General features: G+C 37.0%; 1 protein-coding gene across 12 annotated transcripts in view; it reads right to left on the reverse strand.

The window, feature by feature from the left end:
- Positions 1-12,518, reverse strand: part of Peak1 (pseudopodium enriched atypical kinase 1) — a 273,181-nt gene that overhangs the window by 224,995 nt on the left and 35,668 nt on the right. For 8 of the 12 annotated variants that reach the window (XM_046427922.2, XM_046427916.2, XM_046427917.2 and 5 more), the window contains exon 2: positions 7,284-7,346. The exons of 2 other annotated variants lie outside the window; for them this stretch is intronic. The gene's annotated coding sequence lies outside the window, so the exon portion shown is untranslated. Of the gene's footprint in view, positions 1-6,178; positions 6,203-7,283; positions 7,347-12,518 lie in introns of all 12 variants that reach the window. 2 more of the 12 variants (XM_058573792.1, XM_058573791.1) reach the window with 1 other exon arrangement.

Genomic DNA, 12,518 nt, shown 5'->3' on the forward strand with positions numbered 1-12,518 from the left:
GGGTATGACATAACAAAAACCTAAAACATGTGACCCTAGTTTCAAGACTGGATTGTGGGTACAAGCTGGAAGGGCCTGAAGGATCTCACCAGCAAAAGCCCAGTAAGCCTTGAGGAGGCTACTGGAAAGGCCTTAAGAGCAAGTAAAATGTCATCTCAGAAGGTGGAAAAAGACCCTTGTTATGAAATGGCAAAAAACTTAGCAAAACCACTGCCTATGGTAAGACAGAAAACAGAAAATGTTGAAAATGAATTGTTACTTCTAACTAAGGTAATTTCTAAGCAGAATGTCCAAAGTGTCAACTGGTTTCTTTTATATGTAAAGCAAAAGGGGCAAATGGAGATGAGCTAAAGAATAAAGTACTTGTTTTCAAGCAGAATTTAGAGGAAATAAAAAAGAGCCAGCAACTGCTGGGTTCAAAAATAAACTATTTCTCATCTACAGTCTCTCCCAGCAGAGAATGCTCAGTAAGGAAAGGTCTGAGGACAAAGATCAAATACAGGATACAAAATGGAAAGTCTGGTCTGAAGGTAGAGATGAAGCCAAGGCTGCTGCTGTAAAATCCTTTGCTGACAGTTTCTCTTGTGGTTTCTTCTTCCTGATCTTTTTTCCCCAGTGCCCTTTTCTACATATGTCCACTAAATCTAGATGTCCCCAGAGATTTTTGTCCTCAATCTTGATTCAAGTCTTTCTTCAACCACTCCTGAAATTCTACTAAGCTCAATATCTCTCCCTCCCTTCCTCACTCTAACTCTCCCAACCTCCCTCCAAGACTACAGACAGATCTATGCATCTCCACTTGACTATGTCAGAGAAAACTCAAACTAAACATTTCAAAATCCTGTCTTCCTCCCTACAAGTTCCTTCTATACCTAAACATGAACTGGAAATAAATAGCCCCACTATCCACTCAAATGCCCAACCTGGGAATCATCCTTGATTCCTGCCCCTCTTTCCTCCCTTCGCCACAGCAAGATCTTATCAATGGTCAATTTCTATAGATTCTACCACAATCTGTACTCTCTAGAGTCTAGTCTTCTTCAAGTTATATCCTGTCTGGACTACATAGTCTTCTAAATAATCTCTCCATTGCAAAATATCTTTTGTGTGTGTGTGTGGCATTGAGAATTGAACCCAAGGATGCTCTACCACTGAGCTATATTCACAGCCCACTCCCCTTTTCTTTAAACAGGGTTTCACTAAGTTGCCCAGGCTGACCTCAAACTTGCGATCCTCCTGTCTTAGCTTCCCAAGTAGCTGAGTTTAGAACCACACCCAGCTTCCAAAATATCTTTAATTCTACTCTAAATTAATAGCCACTTTAATCCTATTTAAAATCATTCAATAACTCTATAAAAACCCTTTAATAGAGGGGTGTGGTAGCTACTAAGGAGGTTAAGGCAGGAGGACCACTAAGTTCAAGGCCAGCCTGGGCAATTTAGTGATAGCCTGCCTCAAATAAAACTAAAAGGACTGGGGAGTGATAATGGCCAAAATATATTGTTATGTATTGTTTGTACTGATATGTTAACAACAAACCCCATCATTATGTACAACTACAATGCACCAATGAAAAATGTGGAAAGAGGAAAAAAAGTGGCTGCAAATGTAACTCAGTAGTAGAGTTGGGTTCAAATTGAAGCATCATCAAAATAACAAAATAAAAAACCCTTTGACAGCTGGTTGTGGTGCTCCTGTAGTCTAGACTATTCAGGAGACTGAGGCCCTCCCAGTCTATTGTCCCTGGAGAAAGTACATAAGAAAGAGAGAACTATGAGATATTACTGGGGCATCTAGGATCCATGTTGATATGCTATGTGTGAGATGGTGGTTCTGGCCTGAGGCAAGAGGCAGCCCAGCAACACTATGGAGGAACAAACCAGAAGAACTGCAGAAGTTCTGTTTTGCTTCTCTTGTGACTCAGCACCTGTGTGCATACAACTTGGCCCCATATATATACTACTCAAATGTCTGGTCTTTTTGAATCTTCAAGAAAATTAGGAGCTGAGTAAAACAGCTGGCTATATGCTAATCTTTCCTGACTGCTGCTTTGCATCCCTCTCTCCTCCAACACAAACCCCAGGATTTTTGCAACCATAATCTGAGGTGCCTCCTCATTAAGGAGATTTTTCCTCAAAAGAAAGTTTTAAAAGTGGCCTAGGGTAATGCTGTGTGGGGTAAGGCATTTTGATGTGGGCTCTCTGAAGCCTGGACTCTCTAATTCTTATTCCTGACTCTCTGTACAAGCAGTGTCTAATAAAGAAAACTTCAAATACCGAAGAGTAAATGTAAAACAATACATATTAGTCTGCTTGGGCTATCATAACAAAATACCATAGACCATGCAGCTTAAACAACAGAAATATATTTTCCTACATTTCTAGAGGCAAAACGTCCAAGATAAGGTGACGGCATGATCAGGTTTTAGTGAAGGCTCTCTTTCTGGCTTGCAGATGGCCACCTTCACACTGTGGCCACACATGACAGGGAAGAAGGAAAGCAAACTTCCTGGTGTCTCTTCATATAAGAGGGTGAATCCCATTGGATCAGACCCCATCTTCATGATCTCCTCTAACACCAGTTGTCACCTGAATGTCCCATCCCCAAATATTATCATACCGAGAGTTAGGACTTAAACATGTGAACTTTCAGAGACTCAAACATTCTGTCCATAACATCTCCCCACCCTGTGTGTGTATGTGTGTGTGTGTGTGTGTGTGTGTTTACTTACAAAACCACAGGCAAATTCAAGGCAGAATCTGGGCCATCTCCAGAGCAAAAGATGTAGGTTTTTTGTTTGTTTGTTTGTTTTAAGTGAAATTTGGGCTAGGCACAGCAGCACACACCTATAGCCCCTATTACCTAGGAGGCTGAGACTGATCACTTAAGCTCAAGAGTTCAAATACAGCCTCGCAGTGAGACCCCATCTCAAAACAAAAATTAAACTAAATACTAATATCATACCACATGAAAAATTCAATATCAGAGTAAGGTCCTTAGTATCAAAACAACTTTAAAAGCTTAATGGTTAAAAGAGTTATCTTTTGACCTTGGAGTAAAAAAAGCCAAAAGAGTAAAGAAATGGGTCTGGGGCTGTAGCTCAGTGGTAGAGGGCCCGCCTCGCATGTGAGAGGCACAGGGTTCGATCCTCAGCACCACATAAAAATAAATAAAAATTTGGGCTGGGGATGTGGCTCAAAGCGGTAGCACGCTCGCTTGGCATGCGTGCGGCCCGGGTTCGATCCTCAGCATCACGTACAAACAAAGATGTTGTGTCCGCCGAGAATTAAAAAATAAATATTAAAAAAAAAAGAGTAAAGAAACATTTCTTGGTTCTGGGGTTGTGGCTCAGTGGTAGAGCTCTTACCTAGCATGTGTGAGGCACTGGGGTCTCTCAGCACCACATATAAATAAATAAACGTCTATTAACAACTAAAAATAAATAAATAATTAATAATGCTTAAAAAAGAAACATTTTTCAAGATAAGTTTGACTATATTAAAACTAAGAGCCATTTGTTCATTTAAAAAACACCTTGGCCAGGTGTGGTGGTGGCACATCCCTGTAATCTCAGTGACTCGGAAGGCTGAGGCAGGAGGATCACAAGCTCGAGGTCAGCCTCCACAAGTTAGCAAAGCCCTAAGCAACTTAGTGAGGCCCTGTCTCAAAATAAAATACAAAAAAGGACTGGAGATGTAGCCTAAATGGCAAAGCACCCCTGGGTTCAATCTCCAGTACTGCCCCTTCAAAAAAAAAACACCTCAAAAGAAAAAAAAGATGTTATAAACTAAGAAAAATGTTCAAATTCATACAATCTATACTGAATTATTATTAAAAACATATAACGCATTAACATACACAAAAAAAACATGGAAAGTTGCACAAAAGACAAGAGGCATTTCACACACAACACATGTACTGAACCAATAAATACATGAGGAGCTGGGTTGTTACTCAGAGGTAGAGTGCTCACTTAGCATGCATGAGGCACTGGGTTTGCTTCTCAGCACCATACAAAATATAAAATACAGACACTGTGTCTACCTATAACTAAAAAATACATATACAAAATTTAAAAAATAAATACATGAAAAAGGTTCAATACCACTAGGGATCAGGGAAGTTTAAAGCAAGACCACACTTTACAGGAAAAAACAGTAAAATCCTTGGAAGTGAACTTAAAAAGAAAAAAGACTAGTGAATGTCCTTCCTAGCTCAAGCATCCACTATTTCCAGCTTTCAAACTTTCAATTCTATAAGTTAAAGAACACTAGTTATAATGCAAATTATTCTTATCTACGGAAAGCAAATTACTTGTGTCCAATGGGACAAAATTGGTAATTGTCCAGTAGAGAAGTTCATTTTGTACTTACTTGAAAATTTTATTTCACCATTCATTTATTGCATGTAAATGAGTAGCTCTTGAGAACTTCCTTCGAAATGGTTTTAACATCTTACCAGTTTCCTCAGTAATTAATGAGTTAAATAAAATAGTTGACAAGTGTTCATTTCCTATCCATAAGAGAATCATGATTATACCGTCTTCTAAAAATTATCCTTAACACCACACTTAGAATTCAACATTATCTTTATATGTGAGGGGGAAAAAGACACCTTTCAGCAATAAAAGAATCTTCAATCTGAGGATATCACCAAGCTTTACAGTGAAAAACTGAGAACTTATCGCCTAAAATCAGGAACAAGCCAAGATGTCTGCCCTCACCACTTCTACTCAATATTGTACTGACACAAGACTCATACACAGAATCTATAAAGCATGCTTCTAAGCAAGTAAACAACCCAATTGAAAAAGTAACAAAAGGAGAACAGTAGTTCCCTTTGGTAAGGAGAAAAAATGTTAAGGAATCCAAGGGAACTTAAGAGGTAATAAAATGTTCTAAAGCTTTATAAGGGAGTGAAATGAGTATAAGCATTTGTCAAAAGTCACTGACCCATATATTTAAGATTTGCATTTTATTATAAATTGGAAATGACACATCATTTTTTAAGTTTGTCTTAAAAGATCACTATAGATACTACTTTGTATCATTCAATTAGCAAAATTAAAAAGTCTGAAAAATATTACATATTGTAGGAATTGTAAAATGACACGATTTCTTACACATTGAAGCTATGAGGGTAAAATGGTACAACTCCTGGAAATAAGTTTGTTTTCTCTCTTTCAGATTAACATTACTACCCTATGACCCAGGAATTACATTCATAGGTACATATACCCAATGGAATCTTTTTCACATGTACTGCAAGAGTCATATAGAGGAATGTTTCTTGTGGCACTGTTGAAAATAGGAAACACCTAAAAACAGGGTTATCACCTCAGGAAAAAATTAAGCACAATATGTCCACACAAAAAAAACTACATACAAATATACATTCATAGCATACTTTCATAAATTGCCAAAAAATGAAAGCAAATCAATGTCCACTAACTAATAAATGAAATATGGCCTGTATGTATTAAGTCCGGCTCCTGGCCATAAAAATACTTATGCATGGTTTTTTCAGCCCAACCATAAATAATTACAATTTAAAGGCTTCACAGGGATAGCGGGATTCTCCCCACCAGACTTGACACAGCCAGTGTGTAGCAACATATAAAGACTCAGGCCCCAGCTCGCCATGCTCTTAATTTTAGCATTTCAGCATTCCTAGCCCAAGTGACTTCATCCAGAAAGCTCTTCATGGCCTTTAGCCGAGGCCTTTCCTCAGGCCCTTTGAAGAGGCTAGGAAATATTGAAGATACTTTTCCCTAGGCTGCCTCTGGACTTGTCCACTCATAACCATTTCACCTTTCCCCTGGATCCATACACTGCAAAAACCTTTTGTTGAAGGCTTCCTCAGTAGTGAGACCACCTCAACCTCAGGGAGCCTACACTTTCTCAGAGTTAATCTCTTACTTATCCTAATGCAGTAAATGATTAAAGACTTGACTGTTACTTTCATTTTGGCCCTTTTCTTAAAATTGACTACCCAGACAGACACCTAGAAGCTCAGCTCTTTACCAGTTCAACTCCAGTCACAGAAAATGGAATATTATTCAGTAAGAAAAAGTAATGAAGTCCTGATAAATGCTACAACATGGGTGAACCTTGAAAACATTTTGCTATGTGAAAGATATAAGTCACAAAAGACCCATAAATTATACAACTTCACTTACATGAACTGTCCAGAAGAGGTAGACCTATAGAGACAGTAAGTAGATTAGTAGCTGACAGAGGCTGGGGGTGGGGGGTGGTGAGTAGAGACTACTAATAGTATTTTTAAGAATGATGAAAATATTCCAAAATTAGATTGTGGTATTGGTTGCACAACTCTGAAATACAATAAAAACCACTGAATGGTACACTTTAAATGGGTTATTTTATGGTATGTAAATTATTTTTCAGTAAAGGTGTCAGAGGAATTGAACAATCATGCCTAGGGCAGTAGTGGGATGGAAAATTGTAAAAAATTATAATGTTCCATGAAAGAGTTTGTAAATTACCTTTAAGCCAGGTAGAGATACTGAATGATTCTGAATACTAAACTGCTATGCTGACATTTATCTTTTAGGAAAAAAATACCCTGCTGACAATGACAAGAATAGTTTAGAGAACAGCTGGACTCAGGTGGAAAGACCAAAAGGGAAACTTAAAATGGCCCATTTAAATTTTTTTAAAATGAAGAATTTCAAAAATAAAAAAACTGAAGAGGACTCGAGTTAAGACAGGTAGGAAATGGGACAGGGCTAATAACCTTACCTTTATAGCAGAATGCTATTTATAGAAGCTTTCTGTAGAAGGGAAACTTTCTATAGAAATTAACTATTAAAATACTAATGGATATATCTTTATTACATAGGCCCCACAAATAGAGGGAATTATAGAAATAATCAAGTCCAAGAAGGTGGAGAAAACTCCTACCAACTGGCCTATTAAAGCAGTTCCCAGTTTTAATCTATGATTAACTAATCAAGGATTTGTCTTCAAGACTATCAGATCATAATGCCAATATCTTTCTCAAGTATGTCAGAGAATATCAGTGTAACTCCATTTTTTTAGTATAAAAACAATGGAAAAATACACTAAAAAGTATCTTATTGCTAGAACCAGTTTTGTTTATTTCAGGCAAATGTCATACAAACAAAAAGTAAAAGCATGCTATATGTAGTATTATTATAAATAAGGAAAAGACATTTGGTGTTGTCTTAAATTTTTCAGAAACACATCTTTCTTATTATAAAATATATTTTAAAAGGCTAATGTATTTATAAAATATCTCACCTTAGGTTTTTAGAGAAACCACAAAGAAATGTCTACAGCATCAGCTCCAGTTTAGGCAGATACCTGAATTGAAAAGGAGGGGGGAAAATCAGACATGGTCAATACAACTAAATCTGAGTGGATAATTTAATTATTTCAATAGGAGAATACTAACTTGATTGTTTACTCACAAATTTTTGTGTTCAAGTTTTCTTTAGAAATCTTTAGAATATTGAGAATTAACAACTTCTGCTAGACTTTGATTATTTAATATTAATGATGATTCTTGAAATCTATCAAAACATACTATGTGCGAGGCCAACCCTACACGTGACTGAGTTACACTCCCCGGCTATGTGCTGAGGCTCTCAGTCACAGAAATGTGGCACCCTTCTTGGGTGCGAGGGTTGGTGCATGGGTGTGTCTTGCTACAGCCCCATGGGTAAAGCTATGCTCACCTGTTTCTTTGTAATATAACCACTTACCCTGTTTAGGATAGAATCTTCCATGGAAGTGCCTTGTGTGTGTCCCCTTCTCTTACTGTGCCCTTGGGTGTGGCCTACCCAGGTGTCAGTCAGCCTGCTGATGTCCACTGACATCATGAAGATAGACTCAGCCCCCTGAAACCTGACCCCTTGCCTCATTTAAATAGCTTCTCCTCAATAAAAGGGGTCAGCGCGTGCTCTCTCTTTCTGCAGACCCTTAAGGTCAGAGGAGCCATCACAGCGATCCCAAAGAAAAAGGTATTTGTGTCTCTTGTGTGGTTATTTCATGCAGCCCAGTTAGCCCAGTTTAACTGGAGTGACCCCTGAGCCTTTTAGTCGCGAGAACAGAAACCCGGCAATACAGTATATTAAAGGAGAAAAAAAATTAACTTCTTTACCAGTTCAATCCTTCAACAAAATATTTTCTAAAAGTTTGCACTCCCTATAATATTACCACCCTGAATGCCCATTCCCATAAAAAAATATAAAATTTAAAAATCTGGAAATGTAAAAGTAAACCAATAGCGCATGTTTATAAAGCCTAAAGGGAAAGTTAAATAAAACAAACGTCTAATAAATATGAAAAATGTTTCTCTATGTTAGCAAAAAGAAAATCAAATTAAAATGATCTGTCATTTCATCAATGTAAATGAAGTTATTTTAAAAATAAGATGTCATTAATACATTTCAGTTTTTCTCTTCACCGGACTCATGACAGGATTGTACTTCACTGCCTTCTTTCAAGTTAGGTATAGCTAAATACTTGCTTTAATTACTGAAATGTGTGTAGATATGAGAGATTTCTAGATATAAACTTCAAGAACCAATACACAGCTGGAAGACCTACCCACTGCTACAGGGATTATGTATGCAGTGATGAGGTGGAATTTCCGATGAGGCTGGTTAAACAAACAGCTCTGAAGAAGTAAGACTCCTGATGATACACATTAGACATAAAGCATAAACAAGAAAGAAGCTTTATTGCATTAAGCCACAGAGCTTCTCAAGATTATTTGTTACTACAACATACTCTAGTCTATACTGGCAGCTACAAACGATAATATAATATGATACTATAATATATACTATTATAACAATGCAATAAAAGAGGCATCTTTGCACACTACTCATGATAGCACAAACTGTTATAATTTTTCTGAAAAGCAATTTTGCAATATGCAACAAGAACCTTAAAAAATTCCAGTTCTACAGGGACTTGATGGTGCATGCCATTAATCCCAGCTACTCAGAAGGCCAAGGCAGAAGGATCCCAAATTAAAGGCCAGCCTAGGCAATTTAGCAAGACCCTGTCTGAAAATAAATAAAAGAGTTTGGGTGGGGGGATGTAGCTAAGTAGTAGAGAGAGAAGGATGCCTCTGCACTTGGATGTGTTTCCCCCAAGGTTCAGCTTGTGTCTGTAACCACTGAATGTATAAGCACTGCCAATCACCTGCAAACCACATCTATTTGTTTATACTCTTTATACCAACAACTGACAGGCAAGTTGTGGCTATTTATAAGATCTGTTTGCATTGGTGATTATTTGTTTACCTAATCTTCCTGAAAATAAGCTTAAAATTTTCACAGTGTTTAATAGTGAATACATATCACATATTTTGAATGTACTACAAATGTGAGAATGTGTTTATAATGATGATATGCATTGATCATTCACTTAAAAATTTTGTGAGTTTAGAGTATTTGCTTACTTAAAGGATTAAAGTTTTTACAACTGTAAAACTCCAAGAAATTATAGAAAAACAAATGAAATGCAGAATGCAATAAGTAGGACAATACATTAAACAAAGAGAGAAGCAAAAAGTATTAGATTAACCAAATAGAAATATAGATACATATAATCAATGAGGAAGGACACAATATGGGAAAAGACTAGTTTCAGCAGTTGAGCATGGCAATTCAAGATTGGGAACATGTGTATATCTATGTGTGTGGTATTTATTTGTATATGTATTGTGTGTATATATAAGAGTGTATATGTTTTCCTGTATGTAAAAGTGTATGTGTGTACAAATGTGAATGTGCATTTACAATTGTGCATATTTAGGGTTAGTTTTGAAGTTAGTGTGTATGGGGGACTCCTGTATACAGGAGTAACTTCTCTTGATAGAAAAATCTGGCATACACACTTGATTACAGAGAATATATTTAAAGCAAAAACAAGACAACATATAGGAGAATCTAACCCAGAAACGCAATTAAACCAATGAGCACTGAGATTAAATCACTCTGTTTATATAATATGCTGTTTTCTCAAGTCTGATATTTGAACTTTACTATATTAAAAAAGTAACAAATTGTTCATAATTTATAACAGAATACAAATAAAGTATGTTATTTATAAAAACCATTAAAATCCTCATGTGTTAATGAGTACACAGCTAGTAAAGAGGAGTAAAATAGTCTTAGACATCAGAAAGTTTCCAAAGCATTTAGAAATGAAAGACAACCTGAAATGCAAAACTATCAAGATTGTAGGAAAGAGAATGAAGAATTCTCGGTAACTATTAGCTTCTTCTTTTATTTTTTATTTGTCCTTTTTAGTTATATAAGACAGTAGAATGTATTTTGACATATATACATGGAGTACAACTTCCCATTTTTGTGGTTGCATATGATATGGGGTTACATGATCATGTATTGATATTTGAACATAGGAAATTATGTCCAATTCATTCTACTGTCTTTCCCATTCCCATTCCCCCTCCCTCCCTTCCACTTATTACCCCCACTCCAATCCAGTGAACCTCCACTCCCCACAACATTGTGAGTCAGCATCCGCATATCAAACTATTAGCTTCTTGACCCTTAGAAAATATAACCTGTGAGCAGACAATGAAAATACAGACAGATGGAAAAATACCATCACCAAGCCAGTCTTGGTGTCTAAATTCTAGAAATTTTAAGTTCAGAAATAAGCACCTCAGTCAACTAAATAAGAAGTTGAACTACATTCTGGAGACCAAATCCAGTCCATGGATAGTTTTGTCTGGCTCTAGAGCTAAGAATGCTTTTTACATTTATAAAAGGTTATAAACAAATAAATAAGAATATGCAACAGAGGAATTCTGTGGCCACAAAACTTCAAATACTTACTATCTATCTGGTCCTTTACAAAAAGTTTGCTGACCTCTAATTAAATAATTCATAAATAGATGAAACAGGTTTTAGTGATGGCTCAATTCTGCAGATTTAAAAGCGTACCATGGCATCATAGTATATTAGAACTGGCACTTTACATCCCATCGTGTTATTGGCTCTGTTCTCCCTTAGGGAGTAACATAACAATAAAAGGGAGGTAGAGTAGGACAAGCATTCTCTCCTTCAATTCTCCATTAAGCCCTTCCTACACACAACTAAAGTGAGCTGGCCAGGCACAGTAGTGCAGGCCTATAATCCCAGTGAATCAGATCAGTTGAGGGAAGTTGCAGCAATTTAGTAAGGCCCTAAGCAACTTAGCAAAAGGCTGTCTCAATAAAAAAATTTAAAAAGGGTTAGAGATGTAGCTCAGTGGTAAAGCACCCCTGGGCTCAATCCCCAGTATCAAAACAAACAAACAAAAAAGAAAGTCATTTTCTACTTTCACAACTTTGTCACTATTTCACTCATATTCTTCAAGCTAAAGGATCTATTTAGCATCTTGTTCTTTTTATCATAAGAACTGTGGTTTATAGAGTTTCCCTCCTTAGGACAAGAATTCCCTTCTTCACCTATCCAAATTCTTACCATCCTTCATGGTTCAACTCAACATCCACGATAACTTCAAGAAATTTATAATCCAGGGGCATGCCTGTAATCTCTGCAACTCAGGGGACCTGAGGCAGGAGGATTGCAAGTTCAAAGCACACCCTCAGCAATTTAACAAAACCCTGTTTCAAAATAAAAGGACTGGAGCTGGGGTTATGGCTCAGCAGTAGAGCACTTGCCTAGCAGGTGCAAGGCCCTGGGTTCAATCCTCAGCACCATGTAAAAATAAATAAAATAAAGGTACTGTGTCCAACTACAACTAAAAAATAAATACTTAAAAAATAAAAGAACTAAAGGATGTCTCTCAGTAGTAAAGCCCCTGGGTTCAATTCCTAGTACCAAGGGAGAAAAAGAGAAAAGAAGGGGGCAGGGAGAGAAAATCATAATACAATAGAAATATAATTTTAAGTACACACACACAAAAAAAGTTAAAAAAAAATCCTTGAAGTTGTAACAAACAAAATTATAAAAATTCCAGGAGTCTCCTCTGGAGAAAATGTTTAGGAATGGCTTTGGGAAGTCTTTTGAGTAAGAAGTTAAAGGACAGAGTGGGCTCAGGAGGCTGAGGCAGGAGGATTGCGAGTTCAAAGCCAGCCTCGGCCTCAGCCATGGAGAGGCTCTAAGCAACTCAGTGAGACTCTCTCTCTAAATAAAATATAAAATAGGGCTGAGGATGTGGCTCAGTGGTTGAGTGCCCCTGAGTTCAATACCTGGCCTTCCCCCCCACCCCGCCTCCCAAAAAAGAAGTTAAAGAGAAGAAAACGAGGCATTCAGGCAGTTGAAATGAAATGATCAAGGGTACTAAAAGAAGAATTTGTTATGACATGGATTCTCAGTGCCTTTTTGTTTCCCTAGATTGGTTCTACTCATGTGATATAATGACATACAAAATGCCTTTAATTTCTTTTTTTTCTTTTTTCTTTCTTTTTGGATGCTGGGGATTGAACCTAGGGCTTCCATGCATTCTACCACTGAGTTACATCCCCAGCCCCAGAATACCTTAATT

The sequence above is a fragment of the Marmota monax genome, unplaced genomic scaffold (assembly GCF_021218885.2).
Source record: "Marmota monax isolate L192 unplaced genomic scaffold, Marmota_monax_Labrador192_F-V1.1 WCK01_AAM20220418_F8-fsc00111, whole genome shotgun sequence".
Classification (NCBI taxonomy): Eukaryota; Metazoa; Chordata; class Mammalia; order Rodentia; family Sciuridae; genus Marmota; species Marmota monax.